The sequence below is a fragment of the Crinia signifera genome, chromosome 7, assembly GCF_055691185.1.
Source record: "Crinia signifera chromosome 7, ASM5569118v1, whole genome shotgun sequence".
Lineage (NCBI taxonomy): Eukaryota > Metazoa > Chordata > Amphibia > Anura > Myobatrachidae > Crinia > Crinia signifera.
The window spans coordinates 90,404,382-90,430,023 of NC_139223.1; the positions used below are offsets into that span (position 1 = coordinate 90,404,382).

Genomic DNA, 25,642 nt, shown 5'->3' on the forward strand with positions numbered 1-25,642 from the left:
TATATCATGTCCTGTAGGTCTTTTTACATTATCAACACATGATTTTTTTCAGTAAGCCAAAACAGTTAGGAAACTTTTTTATTAGCTTACCTGGTTATAGAAGTAGAAGAGTGCAAAAAAGTGCCTGTATCTCACCTACAGTCATACCACATTGGATACGCCCAATCTCGTCTGATCTTGGAAGCTAAGCAGTGATGGGCCTGGTTAGTACTTGGGTGGAGGACCACATGGGAACACCAGGTGCTGTAGGTTTTTTCCCATTACTGGCAAATTGTTTTTATTCTCTAGCTATTTAAATTGGAAACTTTTTCTTTTTATTGCCAATACAGACATTTGGAAGAGGTCAAACAGACACAATAGCCATCACCTAAAAACTTACCACACTGTTTAGGCCCAATCCCAACTGCTTTTGGCAGCTAAACAGTGTTGAGCCTCTTTAGTAGTTTAATTTGGGACCACCTGCTTATATCATGTCCTGTAGGTCTTTTTACATTATCAACACATGATTTTTTTCAGTAAGCCAAAACAGTTAGGAAACTTTTTTATTAGCTTACCTGGTTATAGAAGTAGAAGAGTGCAAAAAAGTGCCTGTATCTCACCTACAGTCATACCACATTGGATACGCCCAATCTCGTCTAATCTTGGAAGTTAAGCAGTGATGGGCATTTTTAGTACTTGGGTGGGGGACCACATGTGAACACCAGGTACTGTAGGTTTTTTCCCATTACTGGCAAATTGTTTTTATTCTCTAGCTATTTAAATTGGAAACTTTTTCTTTTTATTGCCAATACAGACATTTGGGAGAGGTCAAACAGACACAATATCCATCACATAAAAACTTACCACACTGTTTAGGCCCAATTACAACTGCTTTTGGCAGCTAAACAGTGTTGAGCCTCTTTACTAGTTTAATTTGAGACCACCTGCTTATATCATGTCCTGTAGGTCTTTTTACATTATCAACACATGATTTTTTTCAGTAAGCCAAAACAGTTAGGAAACTTTTTTTTTAGCTTACCTGGTTATAGAAGTAGAAGAGTGCAAAAAAGTGCCTGTATCTCACCTACAGCCATAACACATTGGATACTCCCAATCTCGTCTGATCTTGGAAGCTAAGCAGTGATGGGCCTGGTTAGTACTTGGGTGGGTGACCACATGGGAACACCAGGTGCTGTAGGTTTTTTACCATTACTGGAAAATTGTTTTTATTCTCTAGCTATTTAAATTGGAAACTTTTTCTTTTTATTGCCAATACAGACATTTGGAAGAGGTCAAACAGACACAATAGCAATCACCTAAAAACTTACCACACTGTTTAGGCCCAATCCCAACTGCTTTTGGCAGCTAAACAGTGTTGAGCCTCTTTAGTAGTTTAATTTGGGACCACCTGCTTATATCATGTCCTGTAGGTCTTTTTACATTATCAACACATGATTTTTTTCAGTAAGCCAAAACAGTTAGGAAACTTTTTTATTAGCTTACCTGGTTATAGAAGTAGAAGAGTGCAAAAAAGTGCCTGTATCTCACCTACAGTCATACCACATTGGATACTCCCAATCTCGTCTAATCTTGGAAGTTAAGCAGTGATGGGCCTGGTTAGTACTTGGGTGGGGGACCATATGTGAACACCAGGTACTGTAGGTTTTTTCTCATTACTGGCAAATTGTTTTTATTCTCTAGCTATTCAAATTGGAAACTTTTTTTTATTGCCAGTACAGACATTTGGAAGAGGTTAAACAGACACAATAGCCATCACCTAAAAACTTACCACACTGTTTAGTCCCAATCCCAACTGCTTTTGGCAGCTAAACAGTGTTGAGCCTCTTTAGTAGTTTAATTTGGGACCACCTGCTTATATCATGTCCTGTAGGTCTTTTTACATTATCAACACATGATTTTTTTCAGTAAGCCAAAACAGTTAGGAAACTTTTTTATTAGCTTACCTGGTTATAGAAGTAGAAGAGTGCAAAAAAGTGCCTGTATCTCACCTACAGTCATACCACATTGGATACGCCCAATCTCGTCTGATCTTGGAAGCTAAGCAGTGATGGGCCTGGTTAGTACTTGGGTGGAGGACCACATGGGAACACCAGGTGCTGTAGGTTTTTTCCCATTACTGGCAAATTGTTTTTATTCTCTAGCTATTTAAATTGGAAACTTTTTCTTTTTATTGCCAATACAGACATTTGGAAGAGGTCAAACAGACACAATAGCCATCACCTAAAAACTTACCACACTGTTTAGGCCCAATCCCAACTGCTTTTGGCAGCTAAACAGTGTTGAGCCTCTTTAGTAGTTTAATTTGGGACCACCTGCTTATATCATGTCCTGTAGGTCTTTTTACATTATCAACACATGATTTTTTTCAGTAAGCCAAAACAGTTAGGAAACTTTTTTATTAGCTTACCTGGTTATAGAAGTAGAAGAGTGCAAAAAAGTGCCTGTATCTCACCTACAGTCATACCACATTGGATACGCCCAATCTCGTCTAATCTTGGAAGTTAAGCAGTGATGGGCATTTTTAGTACTTGGGTGGGGGACCACATGTGAACACCAGGTACTGTAGGTTTTTTCCCATTACTGGCAAATTGTTTTTATTCTCTAGCTATTTAAATTGGAAACTTTTTCTTTTTATTGCCAATACAGACATTTGGGAGAGGTCAAACAGACACAATATCCATCACATAAAAACTTACCACACTGTTTAGGCCCAATTACAACTGCTTTTGGCAGCTAAACAGTGTTGAGCCTCTTTACTAGTTTAATTTGAGACCACCTGCTTATATCATGTCCTGTAGGTCTTTTTACATTATCAACACATGATTTTTTTCAGTAAGCCAAAACAGTTAGGAAACTTTTTTTTTAGCTTACCTGGTTATAGAAGTAGAAGAGTGCAAAAAAGTGCCTGTATCTCACCTACAGCCATAACACATTGGATACTCCCAATCTCGTCTGATCTTGGAAGCTAAGCAGTGATGGGCCTGGTTAGTACTTGGGTGGGTGACCACATGGGAACACCAGGTGCTGTAGGTTTTTTACCATTACTGGAAAATTGTTTTTATTCTCTAGCTATTTAAATTGGAAACTTTTTCTTTTATTGCCAATACAGACATTTGGAAGAGGTCAAACAGACACAATAGCAATCACCTAAAAACTTACCACACTGTTTAGGCCCAATCCCAACTGCTTTTGGCAGCTAAACAGTGTTGAGCCTCTTTAGTAGTTTAATTTGGGACCACCTGCTTATATCATGTCCTGTAGGTCTTTTTACATTATCAACACATGATTTTTTTCAGTAAGCCAAAACAGTTAGGAAACTTTTTTATTAGCTTACCTGGTTATAGAAGTAGAAGAGTGCAAAAAAGTGCCTGTATCTCACCTACAGTCATACCACATTGGATACTCCCAATCTCGTCTAATCTTGGAAGTTAAGCAGTGATGGGCCTGGTTAGTACTTGGGTGGGGGACCATATGTGAACACCAGGTACTGTAGGTTTTTTCCCATTACTGGCAAATTGTTTTTATTCTCTAGCTATTTAAATTGGAAACTTTTTCTTTTTATTGCCAATACAGACATTTGGGAGAGGTCAAACAGACACAATATCCATCACATAAAAACTTACCACACTGTTTAGGCCCAATTCCAACTGCTTTTGGCAGCTAAACAGTGTTGAGCCTCTTTAGTAGTTTAATTTGAGACCACCTGCTTATATCATGTCCTGTAGGTCTTTTTACATTATCAACACATGATTTTTTTCAGTAATCCAAAACAGTTAGGAAACTTTTTTTTTAGCTTACCTGGTTATAGAAGTAGAAGAGTGCAAAAAAGTGCCTGTATCTCACCTACAGCCATAACACATTGGATACTCCCAATCTCGTCTGATCTTGGAAGCTAAGCAGTGATGGGCCTGGTTAGTACTTGGGTGGGTGACCACATGGGAACACCAGGTGCTGTAGGTTTTTTACCATTACTGGAAAATTGTTTTTATTCTCTAGCTATTTAAATTGGAAACTTTTTCTTTTTATTGCCAATACAGACATTTGGAAGAGGTCAAACAGACACAATAGCAATCACCTAAAAACTTACCACACTGTTTAGGCCCAATCCCAACTGCTTTTGGCAGCTAAACAGTGTTGAGCCTCTTTAGTAGTTTAATTTGGGACCACCTGCTTATATCATGTCCTGTAGGTCTTTTTACATTATCAACACATGATTTTTTTCAGTAAGCCAAAACAGTTAGGAAACTTTTTTATTAGCTTACCTGGTTATAGAAGTAGAAGAGTGCAAAAAAGTGCCTGTATCTCACCTACAGTCATACCACATTGGATACGCCCAATCTCGTCTAATCTTGGAAGTTAAGCAGTGATGGGCCTGGTTAGTACTTGGGTGGGGGACCATATGTGAACACCAGGTACTGTAGGTTTTTTCCCATTACTGGCAAATTGTTTTTATTCTCTAGCTATTTAAATTGGAAACTTTTTCTTTTTATTGCCAATACAGACATTTGGGAGAGGTCAAACAGACACAATATCCATCACATAAAAACTTACCACACTGTTTAGGCCCAATTCCAACTGCTTTTGGCAGCTAAACAGTGTTGAGCCTCTTTAGTAGTTTAATTTGAGACCACCTGCTTATATCATGTCCTGTAGGTCTTTTTACATTATCAACACATGATTTTTTTCAGTAAGCCAAAACAGTTAGGAAACTTTTTTTTTAGCTTACCTGGTTATAGAAGTAGAAGAGTGCAAAAAAGTGCCTGTATCTCACCTACAGCCATACCACATTGGATACGCCCAATCTCGTCTGATCTTGGAAGCTAAGCAGTGATGTGCCTGGTTAGTACTTGGGTGGGTGACCACATGGGAACACCAGGTGCTGTAGGTTTTTTACCATTACTGGCAAATTGTTTTTATTCTCTAGCTATTTAAATTGGAAACTTTTTTTTGTTGCCAGTACAGACATTTGGAAGAGGTCAAACAGACACAATAGCCATCACATAAAAACTTACCACACTGTTTAGGCCCAATTCCAACTGCTTTTGGCAGCTAAACAGTGTTGAGCCTCTTTAGTAGTTTAATTTGAGACCACCTGCTTATATCATGTCCTGTAGGTCTTTTTACATTATCAACACATGATTTTTTTCAGTAAGCCAAAACAGTTAGGAAACTTTTTTTTTAGCTTACCTGGTTATAGAAGTAGAAGAGTGCAAAAAAGTGCCTGTATCTCACCTACAGCCATACCACATTGGATACGCCCAATCTCGTCTGATCTTGGAAGCTAAGCAGTGATGGGCCTGGTTAGTACTTGGGTGGGTGACCACATGGGAACACCAGGTGCTGTAGGTTTTTTACCATTACTGGCAAATTGTTTTTATTCTCTAGCTATTTAAATTGGAAACTTTTTTTTGTTGCCAGTACAGACATTTGGAAGAGGTCAAACAGACACAATAGCCATCACCTAAAAACTTACCACACTGTTTAGGCCCAATCCCAACTGCTTTTGGCAGCTAAACAGTGTTGAGCCTCTTAAGTAGTTTAATTTGAGACCACCTGCTTATATCATGTCCTGTAGGTCTTTTTACATTATCAACACATGATTTTTTTCAGTAAGCCAAAACAGTTAGAAAACTTTTTTATTAGCTTACCTGGTTATAGAAGTAGAAGAGTGCAAAAAAGTGCCTGTATCTCACCTACAGCCATACTACATTGGATACGCCCTATCTCGTCTGATCTTGGAAGCTAAGCAGTGATGGGCCTGGTTAGTACTTGGGTGGGGGACCACATGGGAACACCAGGTGCTGTAGGTTTTTTCCCATTACTGGCAAATTGTTTTTATTCTCTAGCTATTTAACCCCTTCCCGACATTTGACGTACATGTACGTCATGGTCGGGAAGTACTTCCCGACATTTGACGTACATGTACGTCATGGCTTTAAACTGTCACTGCGTCTATAGACGCGGTGACAGTTAAGAGATGTCTGCTGTCCCTGACAGCAGACATCCCCCCTCGCCGCCCAGGGGGGGCAGGGGTGCCCCCCCTGGTCGGCGATCGCTGTGATTGGCTGTTCACATCTGAACAGCCATTCACAGCGTTTCCTGTGTTACCGGCGGCTAAGCCGCTCGGTAACACAGGGATCGGTGGTGATCGGTGCTGTTAAGTACAGCACCGATCACCACCGATGAGCAGCACACCCCTCCCACCCACCCGGCACTCACCCGTATATGTATGTGTATGTATGTGTGTGTATATATATATATATGTGTGTATATATATATACACACATATATATATATATATATATATGTATATATATATATATATATATATATATATATATATATATATGTGTGTATATATATATATATATATATATATATACATACACACATATATATATATATATATATATATATATATATATATATATATATATATACACACACACACATACACATATATATATATATATATATAAAAAGATATTCCCGACATATGACGTATATATACGTCATGGTCGGGAGGTACTTCCCGACCGAAGACGTATATATACGTCATGGTTTTAACTGTCACCGCGTCTATAGACGCGGTGACAGTTTGGAGATGTCTGCTGTCCCTGACAGCAGACATCCCCCCTCGCGGCGATCGCTGCGATTGGCTGTTCAAATGTGAACAGCCAATTGCAGCGTTTTCTGTGTTACCGGCGGCTAAGCCGCTCGGTAACACAGTGATCGGTGGTGATCGGTGCATTTTTGTGTAAAAAAATGTAATTTTTTACAGAAAAATGCAGTTCTGGCTCAAAATTTTTCATTTTCACAAGGAATGAAGGAGACAAAGCACCCCAAAATCTGTGCCCCAATTTCTCCCGAGTACGGCAATGCCTCACATGTGACCAAAAAATACCAGTTGGGTGCATGGCAGGACTCAGAAGGGAAGGAGTGATATTTGGATTTTGCAGCACAGATACAACTGAGCTGTGAAAATGAAAAATTATTTTTTTTTCATTTTCACTGCCCAGTTGTACCACAATTGGTGAAACCCCTGGGGGTTTGAAATGTACACTATACCCCTAGATGAATTCCCTGAAGGGTGTAGTTTGCAAAATGGGGTCACTTGTGGGGGGGTTCCTAACTTTTAGCATTTTATGGTGCCTAGAAACCTACATGGTGCCTAAAAAATAATCTCATAAAAAGGAGGCTCCAAAATCAAGTAGGTGCTCCTTCTATTATGAAGCCTGTGGTTTGGTCAACGTGCACACTAGGGCCACATATAGGATATTTATGAAAACAAAAGAATTGGGGGAATCAATTTTTAGTCACATTTCTCTAGTAAAATCTACTGTGTTCCTTAGAAAAATGTATTAAAATTGCAAATCTGCAAAAAAAATGAAATTTTGAAATTTCACCTACACTTTGTTTTAATTTCTGTGAAACACCTAAAGGGTTAACAAACTTCCAAAATGCTGTTTTGAATACTGTGAGGGGTGCAGTTTTTGAAATGGCATCATTTATGGGGGTGTCTCACATACAAGTCCCTCAAAGTCACATCAGAACTGAACTGGTCCCTAAAAAAATCAGTGTTTGAAATTTTCTTGAAAATTTGAGAATTTGCTATTCATATTGTAAGCCTCCTAGTGTCCAAAAAAATGAAAATGAGGTTGAAATAATGATGGCAACATAAAGTATACATATGGTCTATGTTAGTTATTAACTATTTTGAGTGGTAAGATTATTTGTCTCACAAGCAGAAAATTTAACATTTTGCAAATCGCTAAATTTTCCATTTTTTTCCGACATTTTGGTATTTTTCACAAAAAAACACAGACTGTATCGACGAAAATTTACCACTAACTTGAAGTACAATGTGTCACGAAAAAACAATCTCAAAATCACTGGGATAAGTAAAAGCAAAAAAAAGTTATCCCCACTTAAGTGATACATGTCAGATTTGAAAAAAAGGGCTCTGTCAGGAACGCAAAAACTGGCTCTGTCAGGAAGGGGTTAAATTGGAAACTTTTTCTTTTTATTGCCAATACAGACATTTGGGAGAGGTCAAACAGACACAATAGCCATCACATAAAAACTTACCACACTGTTTAGGCCCAATTCCAACTGCTTTTGGCAGCTAAACAGTGTTGAGCCTCTTTAGTAGTTTAATTTGAGACCACCTGCTAATATTATGTCCTGTACGTCTTTTTACATTACCAACACATGATTTTTTTCAGTAAGCCAAAACAGTTAGGAAACTTTTTTATTAGCTTACCTGGTTATGGAAGTAGAAGAGGGCAAAAAAGTGCCTGTATCTCATCTACAGCCATACCACATTGGACACACCCAATCTCGTCTGATCTTGGAAGCTAAGCAGTGTTGGGCCTGTTTAGTACTTGGGTGGGAGACCACATGGGAGCACCAGGTGCTGTAGGTTTTTCCCATTACTGGCAAATTGTTTTTATTCTCTAGCTATTTAAATTGGAAACTTTTTCTTTTTATTGCCAGTACAGACATTTGGAAGAGGTCAAACAGACACAATAGCTATCACCTAAAAACTTACCACAGTGTTTAGGCCCAATTCCAACTGCTTTTGGCAGCTAAACAGTGTTGAGCCTCTTTAGTAGTTTAATTTGAGACCACCTGCTTATATCATGTCCTGTAGGTCTTTTTACATTATCAAACATGATTTTTTTCAGTAAGCCAAAACAGTTAGGAAACTTTTTTATTAGCTTACCTGGTTATAGAAGTAGAAGAGTGCAAAAAAGTGGCTGTATCTCACCTACAGCCATACCACATTGGATACGCCCAATCTCGTCTGATCTTGGAAGCTAAGCAGTGATGGGCCTGGTTAGTACTTGGGTGGGTGACCACATGGGAACACCAGGTGCTGTAGGGTTTTCCCATTACTGGCAAATTGTTTTTATTCTCTAGCTATTTAAATTGGAAACTTTTTCTTTTTATTGCCAATACACACATTTGGGAGAGGTCAAACAGACACAATATCCGTCACCTAAAGACTTACCACAATGTTTCGGCCCAATTCCAACTGCTTTTGGCAGCTAAATAGTGTTGAGCTTCTTTAGTAGTTTAATTTGAGACCACCTGCTTATATCATGTCCTGTAGGTCTTTTTACATGACCAACACATGATTTTTTTCAGTAAGCCAAAACAGTTAGGAAACTTTTTGATTAGCTTACCTGGTTATAGAAGTAGAAGAGGGCAAAAAAGTGCCTGTATCTCACCTACAGCCATACCACATTGAATAAGCCTAATCTCGTCTGATCTTGGAAGCTAAGCAGTGATGGGCCTGGTTAGTACTTGGGTGGGAGACCACATGGGAACACCAGGTGTTGTAGGTTTTTTCCCATTACTGGCAAATTGTTTTTATTCTCTAGCTATTTAAATTGGAAACTTTTTTTTATTGCCAGTACAGACATTTGGAAGTGGTCAAACAGACACAATAGCCATCACCTAAAAACTTACCACACTGTTTAGGCCCAATCCCAACTGCTTTTGGCAGCTAAACAGTTTTGAGCCTCTTTAGTAGTTTAATTTGAGACCACCTGCTTATATCATGTCCTGTAGGTCTTTTTACATTATCAACACATGATTTTTTTCAGTAAGCCAAAACAGTTAGGAAACTTTTTTATTAGCTTACCTGGTTATGGAAGTAGAAGAGGGCAAAAAAGTGCCTGTATCTCATCTACAGCCATACCACATTGGACACACCCAATCTCGTCTGATCTTGGAAGCTAAGCAGTGTTGGGCCTGTTTAGTACTTGGGTGGGAGACCACATGGGAACACCAGGTGCTGTAGGTTTTTCCCATTACTGGCAAATTGTTTTTATTCTCTAGCTATTTAAATTGGAAACTTTTTCTTTTTATTGCCAGTACAGACATTTGGAAGAGGTCAAACAGACACAATAGCTATCACCTAAAAACTTACCACAGTGTTTAGGCCCAATTCCAACTGCTTTTGGCAGCTAAACAGTGTTGAGCCTCTTTAGTAGTTTAATTTGAGACCACCTGCTTATATCATGTCCTGTAGGTCTTTTTACATTATCAAACATGATTTTTTTCAGTAAGCCAAAACAGTTAGGAAACTTTTTTATTAGCTTACCTGGTTATAGAAGTAGAAGAGTGCAAAAAAGTGGCTGTATCTCACCTACAGCCATACCACATTGGATACGCCCAATCTCGTCTGATCTTGGAAGCTAAGCAGTGATGGGCCTGGTTAGTACTTGGGTGGGTGACCACATGGGAACACCAGGTGCTGTAGGGTTTTCCCATTACTGGCAAATTGTTTTTATTCTCTAGCTATTTAAATTGGAAACTTTTTCTTTTTATTGCCAATACACACATTTGGGAGAGGTCAAACAGACACAATATCCGTCACCTAAAGACTTACCACAATGTTTCGGCCCAATTCCAACTGCTTTTGGCAGCTAAATAGTGTTGAGCTTCTTTAGTAGTTTAATTTGAGACCACCTGCTTATATCATGTCCTGTAGGTCTTTTTACATGACCAACACATGATTTTTTTCAGTAAGCCAAAACAGTTAGGAAACTTTTTGATTAGCTTACCTGGTTATAGAAGTAGAAGAGGGCAAAAAAGTGCCTGTATCTCACCTACAGCCATACCACATTGAATAAGCCTAATCTCGTCTGATCTTGGAAGCTAAGCAGTGATGGGCCTGGTTAGTACTTGGGTGGGAGACCACATGGGAACACCAGGTGTTGTAGGTTTTTTCCCATTACTGGCAAATTGTTTTTATTCTCTAGCTATTTAAATTGGAAACTTTTTTTTATTGCCAGTACAGACATTTGGAAGTGGTCAAACAGACACAATAGCCATCACCTAAAAACTTACCACACTGTTTAGGCCCAATCCCAACTGCTTTTGGCAGCTAAACAGTTTTGAGCCTCTTTAGTAGTTTAATTTGAGACCACCTGCTTATATCATGTCCTGTAGGTCTTTTTACATTATCAACACATGATTTTTTTCAGTAAGCCAAAACAGTTAGGAAACTTTTTTATTAGCTTACCTGGTTATGGAAGTAGAAGAGGGCAAAAAAGTGCCTGTATCTCATCTACAGCCATACCACATTGGACACACCCAATCTCGTCTGATCTTGGAAGCTAAGCAGTGTTGGGCCTGTTTAGTACTTGGGTGGGAGACCACATGGGAACACCAGGTGCTGTAGGTTTTTCCCATTACTGGCAAATTGTTTTTATTCTCTAGCTATTTAAATTGGAAACTTTTTCTTTTTATTGCCAGTACAGACATTTGGAAGAGGTCAAACAGACACAATAGCTATCACCTAAAAACTTACCACAGTGTTTAGGCCCGATTCCAACTGCTTTTGGCAGCTAAACAGTGTTGAGCCTCTTTAGTAGTTTAATTTGAGACCACCTGCTTATATCATGTCCTGTAGGTCTTTTTACATTATCAACACATGATTTTTTTCAGTAAGCCAAAACAGTTAGGAAACTTTTTTATTAGCTTACCTGGTTATAGAAGTAGAAGAGTGCAAAAAAGTGGCTGTATCTCACCTACAGCCATACGACATTGGATACGCCCAATCTCGTCTGATCTTGGAAGCTAAGCAGTGATGAGCCTGGTTAGTACTTGGGTGGGCGACCACATGGGAACACCAGGTGCTGTAGGGTTTTCCCATTACTGGCAAATTGTTTTTATTCTCTAGCTATTTAAATTGGAAACTTTTTCTTTTTATTGCCAATACACACATTTGGGAGAGGTCAAACAGACACAATATCCGTCACCTAAAGACTTACCACAATGTTTCGGCCCAATTCCAACTGCTTTTGGCAGCTAAATAGTGTTGAGCCTCTTTAGTAGTTTAATTTGAGACCACCTGCTTATATCATGTCCTGTAGGTCTTTTTACATGACCAACACATGATTTTTTTCAGTAAGCCAAAACAGTTAGGAAACTTTTTGATTAGCTTACCTGGTTATAGAAGTAGAAGAGGGCAAAAAAGTGCCTGTATCTCACCTACAGCCATACCACATTGAATAAGCCTAATCTCGTCTGATCTTGGAAGCTAAGCAGTGATGGGCCTGGTTAGTACTTGGGTGGGAGACCACATGGGAACACTAGGTGCTGTAGGTTTTTTCCCATTACTGGCAAATTGTTTTTATTCTCTAGCTATTTAAATTGGAAACTTTTTTTTATTGCCAGTACAGACATTTGGAAGTGGTCAAACAGACACAATAGCCATCACCTAAAAACTTACCACACTGTTTAGGTCCAATCCCAACTGCTTTTGGCAGCTAAACAGTTTTGAGCCTCTTTAGTAGTTTAATTTGAGACCACCTGCTAATATCATGTCCTGTAGGTCTTTTTACATTATCAACACATGATTTTTTTCAGTAAGCCAAAACAGTTAGGAAACTTTTTTATTAGCTTACCTGGTTATAGAAGTAGAAGAGTGCAAAAAAGTGCCTGTATCTCACCTACAGCCATACCACATTGGATACGCCCAATCTCATCTGATCTTGGAAGCTAAGCAGTGATGGGCCTGGTTAGTACTTGGGTGGGTGACCACATGGGAACACCAGGTGCTGTAGGTTTTTTACCATTACTGGCAAATTGTTTTTATTCTCTAGCTATATAAATTGGAAACTTTTTTTATTGCCAGTACAGACATTTGGAAGAGGTCTAACAGACACAATAGCCATCACCTAAAAACTTACCAAACTGTTTAGGCCCAATTCCAACTGCTTTTGGCAGCTAAACAGTGTTGAGCCTCTTTAGTAGTTTAATTTGAGACCACCTGCTAATATTATGTCCTGTAGGTCTTTTTACATTACCAACACATGATTTTTTTCAGTAAGCCAAAACAGTTAGGAAACTTTTTTATTAGCTTACCGGGTTATGGAAGTAGAAGAGGGCAAAAAAGTGCCTGTATCTCATCTACAGCCATACCACATTGGACACACCCAATCTCGTCTGATCTTGGAAGCTATGCAGTGTTGGGCCTGTTTAATACTTGGGTGGGAGACCACATGGGAACACCAGGTGCTGTTGGATTTTCCCATTACTGGCAAATTGTTTTTATTCTCTAGCTATTTAAATTGGAAACTTTTTCTTTTTATTGCCAGTACAGACATTTGGAAGAGGTCAAACAGACACAATAGCTATCACCTAAAAACTTACCACACTGTTTAGGCCCAATTCCAACTGCTTTTGGCAGCTAAACAGTGTTGAGCCTCTTTGGTAGTTTAATTTGAGACCACCTGCTTATATCATGTCCTGTAGGTCTTTTTACATTATCAACACATGATTTTTTTCAGTAAGCCAAAACAGTTAGGAAACTTTTTTATTAGCTTACCTGGTTATAGAAGTAGAAGAGTGCAAAAAAGTGCCTGTATCTCACCTACAGCCATACCACATTGGATACGCCCAATCTCGTCTGATCTTGGAAGCTAAGCAGTGATGGGCCTGGTTAGTACTTGGGTGGGGGACCACATGGGAACACCAGGTGCTGTAGGTTTGTTCCCATTACTGGCAAATTGTTTTTATTCTCTAGCTATTTAAATTGGAAACTTTTTCTTTTTATTGCCAATACAGACATTTGGGAGAGGTCAAACAGACACAATAGCCATCACATAAAAACTTACCACACTGTTTAGGCCCAATTCCAACTGCTTTTGGCAGCTAAACAGTGTTGAGCCTATTTAGTAGTTTAATTTGAGACCACCTGCTAATATTATGTCCTGTACGTCTTTTTACATTACCAACACATGATTTTTTTCAGTAAGCCAAAACAGTTAGGAAACTTTTTTATTAGATTACCTGGTTATAGAAGTAGAAGAGGGCAAAAAAGTGCATGTATCTCATCTACAGCCATACCACATTGGACACACCCAATCTCGTCTGATCTTGGAAGCTAAGCAGTGTTGGGCCTGTTTAGTACTTGGGTGGGAGACCACATGGGAACACCAGGTGCTGTAGGTTTTTCCCATTACTGGCAAATTGTTTTTATTCTCTAGCTATTTAAATTGGAAACTTTTTCTTTTTATTGCCAATACAGACATTTGGGAGAGGTCAAACAGACACAATAGCCATCACCTAAAAACTTACCACACTGTTTAGGCCCAATCCCAACTGCTTTTGGCAGCTAAACAGTGTTGAGCCTCTTTAGTAGTTTAATTTGGGACCACCTGCTTATATCATGTCCTGTAGGTCCTTTTACATTATCAACACATGATTTTTTTCAGTAAGCCAAAACAGTTAGGAAACTTTTTTATTAGCTTACCTGGTTATAGAAGTAGAAGAGTGCAAAAAAGTGCCTGTATCTCACCTACAGTCATACCACATTGGATACGCCCAATCTCATCTGATCTTGGAAGCTAAGCAGTGATGGGCCTGGTTAGTACTTGGGTGGGTGACCACATGGGAACACCAGGTGCTGTAGGTTTTTTACCATTACTGGCAAATTGTTTTTATTCTCTAGCTATATAAATTGGAAACTTTTTTTATTGCCAGTACAGACATTTGGAAGAGGTCTAACAGACACAATAGCCATCACCTAAAAACTTACCACACTGTTTAGGCCCAATTCCAACTGCTTTTGGCAGCTAAACAGTGTTGAGCCTCTTTAGTAGTTTAATTTGAGACCACCTGCTAATATTATGTCCTGTAGGTCTTTTTACATTACCAACACATGATTTTTTTCAGTAAGCCAAAACAGTTAGGAAACTTTTTTATTAGCTTACCGGGTTATGGAAGTAGAAGAGGGCAAAAAAGTGCCTGTATCTCATCTACAGCCATACCACGTTGGACACACCCAATCTCGTCTGATCTTGGAAGCTATGCAGTGTTGGGCCTGTTTAATACTTGGGTGGGAGACCACATGGGAACACCAGGTGCTGTTGGATTTTCCCATTACTGGCAAATTGTTTTTATTCTCTAGCTATTTAAATTGGAAACTTTTTCTTTTTATTGCCAGTACAGACATTTGGAAGAGGTCAAACAGACACAATAGCTATCACCTAAAAACTTACCACACTGTTTAGGCCCAATTCCAACTGCTTTTGGCAGCTAAACAGTGTTGAGCCTCTTTGGTAGTTTAATTTTTGACCACCTGCTTATATCATGTCCTGTAGGTCTTTTTACATTATCAACACATGATTTTTTTCAGTAAGCCAAAACAGTTAGGAAACTTTTTTATTAGCTTACCTGGTTATAGAAGTAGAAGAGTGCAAAAAAGTGCCTGTATCTCACCTACAGCCATACCACATTGGATACGCCCAATCTCGTCTGATCTTGGAAGCTAAGCAGTGATGGGCCTGGTTAGTACTTGGGTGGGGGACCACATGGGAACACCAGGTGCTGTAGGTTTGTTCCCATTACTGGCAAATTGTTTTTATTCTCTAGCTATTTAAATTGGAAACTTTTTCTTTTTATTGCCAATACAGACATTTGGGAGAGGTCAAACAGACACAATAGCCATCACATAAAAACTTACCACACTGTTTAGGCCCAATTCCAACTGCTTTTGGCAGCTAAACAGTGTTGAGCCTATTTAGTAGTTTAATTTGAGACCACCTGCTAATATTATGTCCTGTACGTCTTTTTACATTACCAACACATGATTTTTTTCAGTAAGCCAAAACAGTTAGGAAACTTTTTTATTAGCTTACCTGGTTATAGAAGTAGAAGAGGGCAAAAAAGTGCCTGTATCTCATCTACAGCCATACCACATTGGACACACCCAATCTCGTCTGATCTTGGAAGCTAAGCAGTGTTGGGCCTGTTTAGTACTTGGGTGGGAGACCACATGGGAACACCAGGTGCTGTAGGTTTTTCCCATTACTGGCAAATTGTTTTTATTCTCTAGCTATTTAAATTGGAAACTTTTTCTTTTTATTGCCAATACAGACATTTGGGAGAGGTCAAACAGACACAATAGCCATCACCTAAAAACTTACCACACTGTTTAGGCCCAATCCCAACTGCTTTTGGCAGCTAAACAGTGTTGAGCCTCTTTAGTAGTTTAATTTGGGACCACCTGCTTATATCATGTCCTGTAGGTCCTTTTACATTATCAACACATGATTTTTTTCAATAAGCCAAAACAGTTAGGAAACTTTTTTATTAGCTTACCTGGTTATAGAAGTAGAAGAGTGCAAAAAAGTGCCTGTATCTCACCTACAGTCATACCACATTGGATACGCCCAATCTCGTCTGATCTTGGAAGTTAAGCAGTGATGGGCCTGGTTAGTACTTGGGTGGGGGACCACATGGGAACACCAGGTGCTGTAGGTTTTTTCCCATTACTGGCAAATTGTTTTTATTCTCTAGCTATTTAAATTGGAAACTTTTTTTTATTGCCAGTACAGACATTTGGAAGAGGTCAAACAGACACAATAGCCATCACCTAAAAACTTACCACACTGTTTAGGCCCAATCCCAACTGCTTTTGGCAGCTAAACAGTGTTGAGCCTCTTTAGTAGTTTAATTTGAGACCACCTGCTTATATCATGTCCTGTAGGTCTTTTTACATTATCAACACATGATTTTTTTCAGTAAGCCAAAACAGTTAGGAAACTTTTTTATTAGCTTACCTGGTTATAGAAGTAGAAGAGTGCAAAAAAGTGCCTGTATCTCACCTACAGCCATACCACATTGGATACGCCCAATCTCGTCTGATCTTGGAAGCTAAGCAGTGATGGGCCTGGTTAGTACTTGGGTGGGGGACCACATGGGAACACCAGGTGCTGTAGGTTTGTTCCCATTACTGGCAAATTGTTTTTATTCTCTAGCTATTTAAATTGGAAACTTTTTCTTTTTATTGCCAATACAGACATTTGGGAGAGGTCAAACAGACACAATAGCCATCACATAAAAACTTACCACACTGTTTAGGCCCAATTCCAACTGCTTTTGGCAGCTAAACAGTGTTGACCCTCTTTAGTAGTTTAATTTGAGACCACCTGCTTATATCATGTCCTGTAGGTCTTTTTACATTATCAACACATGATTTTTTTCAGTAAGCCAAAACAGTTAGGAAACTTTTTTATTAGCTTACCTGGTTATAGAAGTAGAAGAGTGCAAAAAAGTGCCTGTATCTCACCTACAGCCATACCACATTGGATACGCCCAATCTCGTCTGATCTTGGAAGCTAAGCAGTGATGGGCCTGGTTAGTACTTGGGTGGGGGACCACATGGGAACACCAGGTGCTGTAGGTTTGTTCCCATTACTGGCAAATTGTTTTTATTCTCTAGCTATTTAAATTGGAAACTTTTTTTTATTGCCAGTACAGACATTTGGAAGAGGTCAAACAGACACAATAGCCATCACCTAAAAACTTAACACACTGTTTAGGCCCAATTCCAACTGCTTTTGGCAGCTAAACAGTGTTGAGCCTATTTAGTAGTTTAATTTGAGACCACCTGCTAATATTATGTCCTGTACGTCTTTTTACATTACCAACACATGATTTTTTTCAGTAAGCCAAAACAGTTAGGAAACTTTTTTATTAGATTACCTGGTTATAGAAGTAGAAGAGGGCAAAAAAGTGCATGTATCTCATCTACAGCCATACCACATTGGACACACCCAATCTCGTCTGATCTTGGAAGCTAAGCAGTGTTGGGCCTGTTTAGTACTTGGGTGGGAGACCACATGGGAACACCAGGTGCTGTAGGTTTTTCCCATTACTGGCAAATTGTTTTTATTCTCTAGCTATTTAAATTGGAAACTTTTTCTTTTTATTGCCAATACAGACATTTGGGAGAGGTCAAACAGACACAATAGCCATCACCTAAAAACTTACCACACTGTTTAGGCCCAATCCCAACTGCTTTTGGCAGCTAAACAGTGTTGAGCCTCTTTAGTAGTTTAATTTGGGACCACCTGCTTATATCATGTCCTGTAGGTCCTTTTACATTATCAACACATGATTTTTTTCAGTAAGCCAAAACAGTTAGGAAACTTTTTTATTAGCTTACCTGGTTATAGAAGTAGAAGAGTGCAAAAAAGTGCCTGTATCTCACCTACAGTCATACCACATTGGATACGCCCAATCTCATCTGATCTTGGAAGCTAAGCAGTGATAGGCCTGGTTAGTACTTGGGTGGGTGACCACATGGGAACACCAGGTGCTGTAGGTTTTTTACCATTACTGGCAAATTGTTTTTATTCTCTAGCTATATAAATTGGAAACTTTTTTTATTGCCAGTACAGACATTTGGAAGAGGTCTAACAGACACAATAGCCATCACCTAAAAACTTACCACACTGTTTAGGCCCAATTCCAACTGCTTTTGGCAGCTAAACAGTGTTGAGCCTCTTTAGTAGTTTAATTTGAGACCACCTGCTAATATTATGTCCTGTAGGTCTTTTTACATTACCAACACATGATTTTTTTCAGTAAGCCAAAACAGTTAGGAAACTTTTTTATTAGCTTACCGGGTTATGGAAGTAGAAGAGGGCAAAAAAGTGCCTGTATCTCATCTACAGCCATACCACATTGGACACACCCAATCTCGTCTGATCTTGGAAGCTATGCAGTGTTGGGCCTGTTTAATACTTGGGTGGGAGACCACATGGGAACACCAGGTGCTGTTGGATTTTCCCATTACTGGCAAATTGTTTTTATTCTCTAGCTATTTAAATTGGAAACTTTTTCTTTTTATTGCCAGTACAGACATTTGGAAGAGGTCAAACAGACACAATAGCTATCACCTAAAAACTTACCACACTGTTTAGGCCCAATTCCAACTGCTTTTGGCAGCTAAACAGTGTTGAGCCTCTTTGGTAGTTTAATTTTTGACCACCTGCTTATATCATGTCCTGTAGGTCTTTTTACATTATCAACACATGATTTTTTTCAGTAAGCCAAAACAGTTAGGAAACTTTTTTATTAGCTTACCTGGTTATAGAAGTAGAAGAGTGCAAAAAAGTGCCTGTATCTCACCTACAGCCATACCACATTGGATACGCCCAATCTCGTCTGATCTTGGAAGCTAAGCAGTGATGGGCCTGGTTAGTACTTGGGTGGGGGACCACATGGGAACACCAGGTGCTGTAGGTTTGTTCCCATTACTGGCAAATTGTTTTTATTCTCTAGCTATTTAAATTGGAAACTTTTTCTTTTTATTGCCAATACAGACATTTGGGAGAGGTCAAACAGACACAATAGCCATCACATAAAAACTTACCACACTGTTTAGGCCCAATTCCAACTGCTTTTGGCAGCTAAACAGTGTTGAGCCTATTTAGTAGTTTAATTTGAGACCACCTGCTAATATTATGTCCTGTACGTCTTTTTACATTACCAACACATGATTTTTTTCAGTAAGCCAAAACAGTTAGGAAACTTTTTTATTAGCTTACCTGGTTATAGAAGTAGAAGAGGGCAAAAAAGTGCCTGTATCTCATCTACAGCCATACCACATTGGACACACCCAATCTCGTCTGATCTTGGAAGCTAAGCAGTGTTGGGCCTGTTTAGTACTTGGGTGGGAGACCACATGGGAACACCAGGTGCTGTAGGTTTTTCCCATTACTGGCAAATTGTTTTTATTCTCTAGCTATTTAAATTGGAAACTTTTTCTTTTTATTGCCAATACAGACATTTGGGAGAGGTCAAACAGACACAATAGCCATCACCTAAAAACTTACCACACTGTTTAGGCCCAATCCCAACTGCTTTTGGCAGCTAAACAGTGTTGAGCCTCTTTAGTAGTTTAATTTGGGACCACCTGCTTATATCATGTCCTGTAGGTCCTTTTACATTATCAACACATGATTTTTTTCAATAAGCCAAAACAGTTAGGAAACTTTTGTATTAGCTTACCTGGTTATAGAAGTAGAAGAGTGCAAAAAAGTGCCTGTATCTCACCTACAGTCATACCACATTGGATACGCCCAATCTCGTCTGATCTTGGAAGTTAAGCAGTGATGGGCCTGGTTAGTACTTGGGTGGGGGACCACATGGGAACACCAGGTGCTGTAGGTTTTTTCCCATTACTGGCAAATTGTTTTTATTCTCTAGCTATTTAAATTGGAAACTTTTTTTTATTGCCAGTACAGACATTTGGAAGAGGTCAAACAGACACAATAGCCATCACCTAAAAACTTACCACACTGTTTAGGCCCAATCCCAACTGCTTTTGGCAGCTAAACAGTGTTGAGCCTCTTTAGTAGTTTAATTTGAGACCACCTGCTTATATCATGTCCTGTAGGTCTTTTTACATTATCAACACATGATTTTTTTCAGTAAGCCAAAACAGTTAGGAAACTTTTTTATTAGCTTACCTGGTTATAGAAGTAGAAGAGTGCAAAAAAGTGCCTGTATCTCACCTACAGCCATACCACATTGGATACGCCCAATCTCGTCTGATCTTGGAAGCTAAGCAGTGATGGGCCTGGTTAGTACTTGGGTGGGGGACCACATGGGAACACCAGGTGCTGTAGGTTTGTTCCCATTACTGGCAAATTGTTTTTATTCTCTAGCTATTTAAATTGGAAACTTTTTCTTTTTATTGCCAATACAGACATTTGGGAGAGGTCAAACAGACACAATAGCCATCACATAAAAACTTACCACACTGTTTAGGCCCAATTCCAACTGCTTTTGGCAGCTAAACAGTGTTGACCCTCTTTAGTAGTTTAATTTGAGACCACCTGCTTATATCATGTCCTGTAGGTCTTTTTACATTATCAACACATGATTTTTTTCAGTAAGCCAAAACAGTTAGGAAACTTTTTTTTTAGCTTACCTGGTTATAGAAGTAGAAGAGTGCAAAAAAGTGCCTGTATCTCACCTACAGCCATACCACATTGGATACGCCCAATCTCGTCTGATCTTGGAAGCTAAGCAGTGATGGGCCTGGTTAGTACTTGGGTGGGTGAGCACATGGGAACACCAGGTGCTGTAGGTTTTTTACCATTACTGGCAAATTGTTTTTATTCTCTAGCTATTTAAATTGGAAACTTTTTTTTATTGCCAGTACAGACATTTGGAAGAGGTCAAACAGACACAATAGCCATCACCTAAAAACTTACCACACTGTTTAGGCCCAATCCCAACTGCTTTTGGCAGCTAAACAGTGTTGAGCCTCTTTAGTAGTTTAATTTGAGACCACCTGCTTATATCATGTCCTGTAGGTCTTTTTACATTATCAACACATGATTTTTTTCAGTAAGCCAAAACAGTTAGGAAACTTTTTTATTAGCTTACCTGGTTATAGAAGTAGAAGAGTGCAAAAAAGTGCATGTATCTCACCTACAGCCATACCACATTGGATACGCCCAATCTTGTCTGATCTTGGAAGCTAAGCAGTGATGGGCCTGGTTAGTACTTGGGTGGGTGACCACATGGGAACACCAGGTGCTGTAGGTTTTTTACCATTACTGGCAAATTGTTTTTATTCTCTAGCTATTTAAATTGGAAACTTTTTTTTATTGCCAGTACAGACATTTGGAAGAGGTCAAACAGACACAATAGCCATCACCTAAAAACTTACCACACTGTTTAGGCCCAATCCCAACTGCTTTTGGCAGCTTAACAGTGTTGAGCCTCTTTAGTAGTTTAATTTGGGACCACCTGCTTATATCATGTCCTGTAGGTCCTTTTACATTATCAACACATGATTTTTTTCAGTAAGCCAAAACAGTTAGGAAACTTTTTTATTAGCTTACCTGGTTATAGAAGTAGAAGAGTGCAAAAAAGTGCCTGTATCTCACCTACAGTCATACCACATTGGATACGCCCAATCTCGTCTGATCTTGGAAGTTAAGCAGTGATGGGCCTGGTTAGTACTTGGGTGGGGGACCACATGGGAACACCAGGTGCTGTAGGTTTTTTCCCATTACTGGCAAATTGTTTTTATTCTCTAGCTATTTAAATTGGAAACTTTTTCTTTTTATTGCCAATACAGACATTTGGGAGAGGTCAAACAGACACAATAGCCATTACATAAAAACTTAGCACACTGTTTAGGCCCAATTCCAACTGCTTTTGGCAGCTAAACAGTGTTGACCCTCTTTAGTAGTTTAATTTGAGACCACCTGCTTATATCATGTCCTGTAGGTCTTTTTACATTATCAACACATGATTTTTTTCAGTAAGCCAAAACAGTTAGGAAACTTTTTTTTTAGCTTACCTGGTTATAGAAGTAGAAGAGTGCAAAAAAGTGCCTGTATCTCACCTACAGCCATACCACATTGGATACGCCCAATCTCGTCTGATCTTGGAAGCTAAGCAGTGATGGGCCTGGTTAGTACTTGGGTGGGTGAGCACATGGGAACACCAGGTGCTGTAGGTTTTTTACCATTACTGGCAAATTGTTTTTATTCTCTAGCTATTTAAATTGGAAACTTTTTTTTATTGCCAGTACAGACATTTGGAAGAGGTCAAACAGACACAATAGCCATCACCTAAAAACTTACCACACTGTTTAGGCCCAATCCCAACTGCTTTTGGCAGCTAAACAGTGTTGAGCCTCTTTAGTAGTTTAATTTGAGACCACGTGCTTATATCATGTCCTGTAGGTCTTTTTACATTATCAACACATGATTTTTTTCAGTAAGCCAAAACAGTTAGGAAACTTTTTTATTAGCTTACCTGGTTATAGAAGTAGAAGAGTGCAAAAAAGTGCCTGTATCTCACCTACAGCCATACCACATTGGATACGCCCAATCTCGTCTGATCTTTGAAGCTAAGCAGTGATGGGCCTGGTTAGTACTTGGGTGGGTGAGCACATGGGAACACCAGGTGCTGTAGGTTTTTTACCATTACTGGCAAATTGTTTTTATTCTCTAGCTATTTAAATTGGAAACTTTTTTTTATTGCCAGTACAGACATTTGGAAGAGGTCAAACAGACACAATAGCCATCACCTAAAAACTTACCACACTGTTTAGGCCCAATCCCAACTGCTTTTGGCAGCTAAACAGTGTTGAGCCTCTTTAGTAGTTTAATTTGAGACCACGTGCTTATATCATGTCCTGTAGGTCTTTTTACCTTATCAACACATGATTTTTTTCAGTAAGCCAAAACAGTTAGGAAACTTTTTTATTAGCTTACCTGGTTATAGAAGTAGAAGAGTGCAAAAAAGTGCCTGTATCTCACCTACAGCCATACCACATTGGATACGCCCAATCTCGTCTGATCTTTGAAGCTAAGCAGTGATGGGCCTGGTTAGTACTTGGGTGGGTGAGCACATGGGAACACCAGGTGCTGTAGGTTTTTTACCATTACTGGCAAATTGTTTTTATTCTCTAGCTATTTAAATTGGAAACTTTTTTTTATTGCCAGTACAGACATTTGGAAGAGGTCAAACAGACACAATAGCCATCACCTAAAAACTTACCACACTGTTTAGGCCCAATCCCAACTGCTTTTGGCAGCTAAACAGTGTTGAGCCTCTTTAGTAGTTTAATTTGAGACCACGTGCTTATATCATGTCCTGTAGGTCTTTTTACATTATCAACACATGATTTTTTTCAGTAAGCCAAAACAGTTAGGAAACTTTTTTATTAGCTTACCTGGTTATAGAAGTAGAAGAGTGCAAAAAAGTGCACGTATCTCACCTACAGCCATACCACATTGGATACGCCCAATCTCATCTGATCTTGGAAGCTAAGCAGTGATGGGCCTGGTTAGTACTTGGGTGGGTGACCACATGGGAACACCAGGTGCTGTAGGTTTTTTACCATTACTGGCAAATTGTTTTTATTCTCTAGCTATTTAAATTGGAAACTTTTTTTTATTGCCAGTACAGACATTTGGAAGAGGTCAAACAGACACAATAGCCATCACCTAAAAACTTACCACACTGTTTAGGCCCAATCCCAACTGCTTTTGGCAGCTAAACAGTGTTGAGCCTCTTTGGTAGTTTAATTTTTGACCACCTGCTTATATCATGTCCTGTAGGTCTTTTTACATTATCAACACATGATTTTTTTCAGTAAGCCAAAACAGTTAGGAAACTTTTTTATTAGCTTACCTGGTTATAGAAGTAGAAGAGTGCAAAAAAGTGCCTGTATCTCACCTACAGCCATACCACATTGGATACGCCCAATCTCGTCTGATCTTGGAAGCTAAGCAGTGATGGGCCTGGTTAGTACTTGGGTGGGGGACCACATGGGAACACCAGGTGCTGTAGGTTTGTTCCCATTACTGGCAAATTGTTTTTATTCTCTAGCTATTTAAATTGGAAACTTTTTCTTTTTATTGCCAATACAGACATTTGGGAGAGGTCAAACAGACACAATAGCCATCACATAAAAACTTACCACACTGTTTAGGCCCAATTCCAACTGCTTTTGGCAGCTAAACAGTGTTGAGCCTATTTAGTAGTTTAATTTGAGACCACCTGCTAATATTATGTCCTGTACGTCTTTTTACATTACAAACACATGATTTTTTTCAATAAGCCAAAACAGTTAGGAAACTTTTTTATTAGCTTACCTGGTTATAGAAGTAGAAGAGTGCAAAAAAGTGCCTGTATCTCACCTACAGTCATACCACATTGGATACGCCCAATCTCGTCTGATCTTGGAAGTTAAGCAGTGATGGGCCTGGTTAGTACTTGGGTGGGGGACCACATGGGAACACCAGGTGCTGTAGGTTTTTTCCCATTACTGGCAAATTGTTTTTATTCTCTAGCTATTTAAATTGGAAACTTTTTTTTATTGCCAGTACAGACATTTGGAAGAGGTCAAACAGACACAATAGCCATCACCTAAAAACTTACCACACTGTTTAGGCCCAATCCCAACTGCTTTTGGCAGCTAAACAGTGTTGAGCCTCTTTAGTAGTTTAATTTGAGACCACCTGCTTATATCATGTCCTGTAGGTCCTTTTACATTATCAACACATGATTTTTTTCAGTAAGCCAAAACAGTTAGGAAACTTTTTTATTAGCTTACCTGGTTATAGAAGTAGAAGAGTGCAAAAAAGTGCCTGTATCTCACCTACAGCCATACCACATTGGATACGCCCAATCTCGTCTGATCTTGGAAGCTAAGCAGTGATGGGCCTGGTTAGTACTTGGGTGGGGGACCACATGGGAACACCAGGTGCTGTAGGTTTGTTCCCATTACTGGCAAATTGTTTTTATTCTCTAGCTATTTAAATTGGAAACTTTTTCTTTTTATTGCCAATACAGACATTTGGGAGAGGTCAAACAGACACAATAGCCATCACATAAAAACTTACCACACTGTTTAGGCCCAATTCCAACTGCTTTTGGCAGCTAAACAGTGTTGACCCTCTTTAGTAGTTTAATTTGAGACCACCTGCTTATATCATGTCCTGTAGGTCTTTTTACATTATCAACACATGATTTTTTTCAGTAAGCCAAAACAGTTAGGAAACTTTTTTTTTAGCTTACCTGGTTATAGAAGTAGAAGAGTGCAAAAAAGTGCCTGTATCTCACCTACAGCCATACCACATTGGATACGCCCAATCTCGTCTGATCTTGGAAGCTAAGCAGTGATGGGCCTGGTTAGTACTTGGGTGGGTGAGCACATGGGAACACCAGGTGCTGTAGGTTTTTTACCATTACTGGCAAATTGTTTTTATTCTCTAGCTATTTAAATTGGAAACTTTTTTTTATTGCCAGTACAGACATTTGGAAGAGGTCAAACAGACACAATAGCCATCACCTA

The 25,642-nt window shown here is 39.1% G+C and overlaps 45 non-coding genes and 6 pseudogenes across 45 annotated transcripts; all 51 read left to right on the forward strand.

Annotated features, from left to right (window-relative positions):
• Positions 1-133: 133 nt before the first annotated feature.
• On the forward strand, positions 134-252 carry LOC146022678 (5S ribosomal RNA). Its single transcript, XR_014452123.1, has one exon. It is a non-coding gene; the product is annotated as a 5S ribosomal RNA (ribosomal RNA).
• Positions 253-597: 345 nt separating this feature from the next.
• LOC146025135 (5S ribosomal RNA) lies at positions 598-716 on the forward strand (annotated as a pseudogene).
• A 345-nt stretch (positions 717-1,061) lies between these two features.
• On the forward strand, positions 1,062-1,180 carry LOC146022806 (5S ribosomal RNA). Its single transcript, XR_014452247.1, has one exon. It is a non-coding gene; the product is annotated as a 5S ribosomal RNA (ribosomal RNA).
• Positions 1,181-1,525: 345 nt separating this feature from the next.
• LOC146023967 (5S ribosomal RNA) lies at positions 1,526-1,644 on the forward strand. The gene has a single exon (XR_014453366.1). It is a non-coding gene; the product is annotated as a 5S ribosomal RNA (ribosomal RNA).
• Positions 1,645-1,986: 342 nt separating this feature from the next.
• Positions 1,987-2,105, forward strand: LOC146022679 (5S ribosomal RNA). The gene has a single exon (XR_014452124.1). It is a non-coding gene; the product is annotated as a 5S ribosomal RNA (ribosomal RNA).
• Positions 2,106-2,450: 345 nt separating this feature from the next.
• Positions 2,451-2,569, forward strand: LOC146025136 (5S ribosomal RNA; annotated as a pseudogene).
• Positions 2,570-2,914: 345 nt separating this feature from the next.
• LOC146022807 (5S ribosomal RNA) lies at positions 2,915-3,033 on the forward strand. Its single transcript, XR_014452248.1, has one exon. It is a non-coding gene; the product is annotated as a 5S ribosomal RNA (ribosomal RNA).
• Positions 3,034-3,377: 344 nt separating this feature from the next.
• On the forward strand, positions 3,378-3,496 carry LOC146023968 (5S ribosomal RNA). Its single transcript, XR_014453367.1, has one exon. It is a non-coding gene; the product is annotated as a 5S ribosomal RNA (ribosomal RNA).
• Positions 3,497-3,841: 345 nt separating this feature from the next.
• LOC146022808 (5S ribosomal RNA) lies at positions 3,842-3,960 on the forward strand. The gene has a single exon (XR_014452249.1). It is a non-coding gene; the product is annotated as a 5S ribosomal RNA (ribosomal RNA).
• Positions 3,961-4,305: 345 nt separating this feature from the next.
• On the forward strand, positions 4,306-4,424 carry LOC146023916 (5S ribosomal RNA). The gene has a single exon (XR_014453317.1). It is a non-coding gene; the product is annotated as a 5S ribosomal RNA (ribosomal RNA).
• Positions 4,425-4,769: 345 nt separating this feature from the next.
• Positions 4,770-4,888, forward strand: LOC146022749 (5S ribosomal RNA). Its single transcript, XR_014452191.1, has one exon. It is a non-coding gene; the product is annotated as a 5S ribosomal RNA (ribosomal RNA).
• Positions 4,889-5,230: 342 nt separating this feature from the next.
• LOC146024358 (5S ribosomal RNA) lies at positions 5,231-5,349 on the forward strand. Its single transcript, XR_014453742.1, has one exon. It is a non-coding gene; the product is annotated as a 5S ribosomal RNA (ribosomal RNA).
• Positions 5,350-5,691: 342 nt separating this feature from the next.
• LOC146023412 (5S ribosomal RNA) lies at positions 5,692-5,810 on the forward strand. The gene has a single exon (XR_014452831.1). It is a non-coding gene; the product is annotated as a 5S ribosomal RNA (ribosomal RNA).
• Positions 5,811-8,306: 2,496 nt separating this feature from the next.
• On the forward strand, positions 8,307-8,425 carry LOC146021458 (5S ribosomal RNA). The gene has a single exon (XR_014450945.1). It is a non-coding gene; the product is annotated as a 5S ribosomal RNA (ribosomal RNA).
• Positions 8,426-8,768: 343 nt separating this feature from the next.
• Positions 8,769-8,887, forward strand: LOC146021437 (5S ribosomal RNA). Its single transcript, XR_014450924.1, has one exon. It is a non-coding gene; the product is annotated as a 5S ribosomal RNA (ribosomal RNA).
• A 344-nt stretch (positions 8,888-9,231) lies between these two features.
• On the forward strand, positions 9,232-9,350 carry LOC146023997 (5S ribosomal RNA). The gene has a single exon (XR_014453396.1). It is a non-coding gene; the product is annotated as a 5S ribosomal RNA (ribosomal RNA).
• Positions 9,351-9,692: 342 nt separating this feature from the next.
• Positions 9,693-9,811, forward strand: LOC146025442 (5S ribosomal RNA). Its single transcript, XR_014454140.1, has one exon. It is a non-coding gene; the product is annotated as a 5S ribosomal RNA (ribosomal RNA).
• A 343-nt stretch (positions 9,812-10,154) lies between these two features.
• On the forward strand, positions 10,155-10,273 carry LOC146021438 (5S ribosomal RNA). Its single transcript, XR_014450925.1, has one exon. It is a non-coding gene; the product is annotated as a 5S ribosomal RNA (ribosomal RNA).
• Positions 10,274-10,617: 344 nt separating this feature from the next.
• On the forward strand, positions 10,618-10,736 carry LOC146023998 (5S ribosomal RNA). Its single transcript, XR_014453397.1, has one exon. It is a non-coding gene; the product is annotated as a 5S ribosomal RNA (ribosomal RNA).
• A 342-nt stretch (positions 10,737-11,078) lies between these two features.
• LOC146025453 (5S ribosomal RNA) lies at positions 11,079-11,197 on the forward strand. The gene has a single exon (XR_014454141.1). It is a non-coding gene; the product is annotated as a 5S ribosomal RNA (ribosomal RNA).
• Positions 11,198-11,541: 344 nt separating this feature from the next.
• LOC146024798 (5S ribosomal RNA) lies at positions 11,542-11,660 on the forward strand (annotated as a pseudogene).
• Positions 11,661-12,004: 344 nt separating this feature from the next.
• On the forward strand, positions 12,005-12,123 carry LOC146024211 (5S ribosomal RNA). The gene has a single exon (XR_014453600.1). It is a non-coding gene; the product is annotated as a 5S ribosomal RNA (ribosomal RNA).
• Positions 12,124-12,465: 342 nt separating this feature from the next.
• On the forward strand, positions 12,466-12,584 carry LOC146024881 (5S ribosomal RNA). The gene has a single exon (XR_014454045.1). It is a non-coding gene; the product is annotated as a 5S ribosomal RNA (ribosomal RNA).
• A 341-nt stretch (positions 12,585-12,925) lies between these two features.
• LOC146024991 (5S ribosomal RNA) lies at positions 12,926-13,044 on the forward strand (annotated as a pseudogene).
• A 344-nt stretch (positions 13,045-13,388) lies between these two features.
• Positions 13,389-13,507, forward strand: LOC146025274 (5S ribosomal RNA). The gene has a single exon (XR_014454085.1). It is a non-coding gene; the product is annotated as a 5S ribosomal RNA (ribosomal RNA).
• A 345-nt stretch (positions 13,508-13,852) lies between these two features.
• LOC146025464 (5S ribosomal RNA) lies at positions 13,853-13,971 on the forward strand. Its single transcript, XR_014454143.1, has one exon. It is a non-coding gene; the product is annotated as a 5S ribosomal RNA (ribosomal RNA).
• A 344-nt stretch (positions 13,972-14,315) lies between these two features.
• LOC146022854 (5S ribosomal RNA) lies at positions 14,316-14,434 on the forward strand. Its single transcript, XR_014452294.1, has one exon. It is a non-coding gene; the product is annotated as a 5S ribosomal RNA (ribosomal RNA).
• A 341-nt stretch (positions 14,435-14,775) lies between these two features.
• On the forward strand, positions 14,776-14,894 carry LOC146025067 (5S ribosomal RNA; annotated as a pseudogene).
• Positions 14,895-15,238: 344 nt separating this feature from the next.
• LOC146025285 (5S ribosomal RNA) lies at positions 15,239-15,357 on the forward strand. The gene has a single exon (XR_014454086.1). It is a non-coding gene; the product is annotated as a 5S ribosomal RNA (ribosomal RNA).
• Positions 15,358-15,702: 345 nt separating this feature from the next.
• LOC146025476 (5S ribosomal RNA) lies at positions 15,703-15,821 on the forward strand. Its single transcript, XR_014454145.1, has one exon. It is a non-coding gene; the product is annotated as a 5S ribosomal RNA (ribosomal RNA).
• A 344-nt stretch (positions 15,822-16,165) lies between these two features.
• On the forward strand, positions 16,166-16,284 carry LOC146022139 (5S ribosomal RNA). The gene has a single exon (XR_014451607.1). It is a non-coding gene; the product is annotated as a 5S ribosomal RNA (ribosomal RNA).
• A 342-nt stretch (positions 16,285-16,626) lies between these two features.
• LOC146025298 (5S ribosomal RNA) lies at positions 16,627-16,745 on the forward strand. The gene has a single exon (XR_014454089.1). It is a non-coding gene; the product is annotated as a 5S ribosomal RNA (ribosomal RNA).
• A 345-nt stretch (positions 16,746-17,090) lies between these two features.
• LOC146025309 (5S ribosomal RNA) lies at positions 17,091-17,209 on the forward strand. The gene has a single exon (XR_014454091.1). It is a non-coding gene; the product is annotated as a 5S ribosomal RNA (ribosomal RNA).
• Positions 17,210-17,551: 342 nt separating this feature from the next.
• LOC146025488 (5S ribosomal RNA) lies at positions 17,552-17,670 on the forward strand. The gene has a single exon (XR_014454151.1). It is a non-coding gene; the product is annotated as a 5S ribosomal RNA (ribosomal RNA).
• A 344-nt stretch (positions 17,671-18,014) lies between these two features.
• Positions 18,015-18,133, forward strand: LOC146021708 (5S ribosomal RNA). Its single transcript, XR_014451185.1, has one exon. It is a non-coding gene; the product is annotated as a 5S ribosomal RNA (ribosomal RNA).
• A 341-nt stretch (positions 18,134-18,474) lies between these two features.
• On the forward strand, positions 18,475-18,593 carry LOC146024992 (5S ribosomal RNA; annotated as a pseudogene).
• Positions 18,594-18,937: 344 nt separating this feature from the next.
• LOC146025320 (5S ribosomal RNA) lies at positions 18,938-19,056 on the forward strand. Its single transcript, XR_014454093.1, has one exon. It is a non-coding gene; the product is annotated as a 5S ribosomal RNA (ribosomal RNA).
• A 345-nt stretch (positions 19,057-19,401) lies between these two features.
• On the forward strand, positions 19,402-19,520 carry LOC146025500 (5S ribosomal RNA). The gene has a single exon (XR_014454162.1). It is a non-coding gene; the product is annotated as a 5S ribosomal RNA (ribosomal RNA).
• A 344-nt stretch (positions 19,521-19,864) lies between these two features.
• LOC146022150 (5S ribosomal RNA) lies at positions 19,865-19,983 on the forward strand. The gene has a single exon (XR_014451618.1). It is a non-coding gene; the product is annotated as a 5S ribosomal RNA (ribosomal RNA).
• A 342-nt stretch (positions 19,984-20,325) lies between these two features.
• On the forward strand, positions 20,326-20,444 carry LOC146025331 (5S ribosomal RNA). The gene has a single exon (XR_014454095.1). It is a non-coding gene; the product is annotated as a 5S ribosomal RNA (ribosomal RNA).
• Positions 20,445-20,789: 345 nt separating this feature from the next.
• Positions 20,790-20,908, forward strand: LOC146022851 (5S ribosomal RNA). The gene has a single exon (XR_014452291.1). It is a non-coding gene; the product is annotated as a 5S ribosomal RNA (ribosomal RNA).
• Positions 20,909-21,250: 342 nt separating this feature from the next.
• LOC146021611 (5S ribosomal RNA) lies at positions 21,251-21,369 on the forward strand. Its single transcript, XR_014451090.1, has one exon. It is a non-coding gene; the product is annotated as a 5S ribosomal RNA (ribosomal RNA).
• A 342-nt stretch (positions 21,370-21,711) lies between these two features.
• On the forward strand, positions 21,712-21,830 carry LOC146022163 (5S ribosomal RNA). Its single transcript, XR_014451630.1, has one exon. It is a non-coding gene; the product is annotated as a 5S ribosomal RNA (ribosomal RNA).
• Positions 21,831-22,175: 345 nt separating this feature from the next.
• LOC146022852 (5S ribosomal RNA) lies at positions 22,176-22,294 on the forward strand. Its single transcript, XR_014452292.1, has one exon. It is a non-coding gene; the product is annotated as a 5S ribosomal RNA (ribosomal RNA).
• Positions 22,295-22,636: 342 nt separating this feature from the next.
• On the forward strand, positions 22,637-22,755 carry LOC146024235 (5S ribosomal RNA). The gene has a single exon (XR_014453623.1). It is a non-coding gene; the product is annotated as a 5S ribosomal RNA (ribosomal RNA).
• A 342-nt stretch (positions 22,756-23,097) lies between these two features.
• On the forward strand, positions 23,098-23,216 carry LOC146024236 (5S ribosomal RNA). Its single transcript, XR_014453624.1, has one exon. It is a non-coding gene; the product is annotated as a 5S ribosomal RNA (ribosomal RNA).
• Positions 23,217-23,558: 342 nt separating this feature from the next.
• Positions 23,559-23,677, forward strand: LOC146025528 (5S ribosomal RNA). The gene has a single exon (XR_014454187.1). It is a non-coding gene; the product is annotated as a 5S ribosomal RNA (ribosomal RNA).
• A 342-nt stretch (positions 23,678-24,019) lies between these two features.
• Positions 24,020-24,138, forward strand: LOC146025343 (5S ribosomal RNA). The gene has a single exon (XR_014454096.1). It is a non-coding gene; the product is annotated as a 5S ribosomal RNA (ribosomal RNA).
• Positions 24,139-24,483: 345 nt separating this feature from the next.
• On the forward strand, positions 24,484-24,602 carry LOC146022175 (5S ribosomal RNA). The gene has a single exon (XR_014451642.1). It is a non-coding gene; the product is annotated as a 5S ribosomal RNA (ribosomal RNA).
• Positions 24,603-24,944: 342 nt separating this feature from the next.
• On the forward strand, positions 24,945-25,063 carry LOC146025355 (5S ribosomal RNA). The gene has a single exon (XR_014454098.1). It is a non-coding gene; the product is annotated as a 5S ribosomal RNA (ribosomal RNA).
• A 345-nt stretch (positions 25,064-25,408) lies between these two features.
• Positions 25,409-25,527, forward strand: LOC146022853 (5S ribosomal RNA). The gene has a single exon (XR_014452293.1). It is a non-coding gene; the product is annotated as a 5S ribosomal RNA (ribosomal RNA).
• The last annotated feature ends 115 nt before the right edge of the window (positions 25,528-25,642 follow it).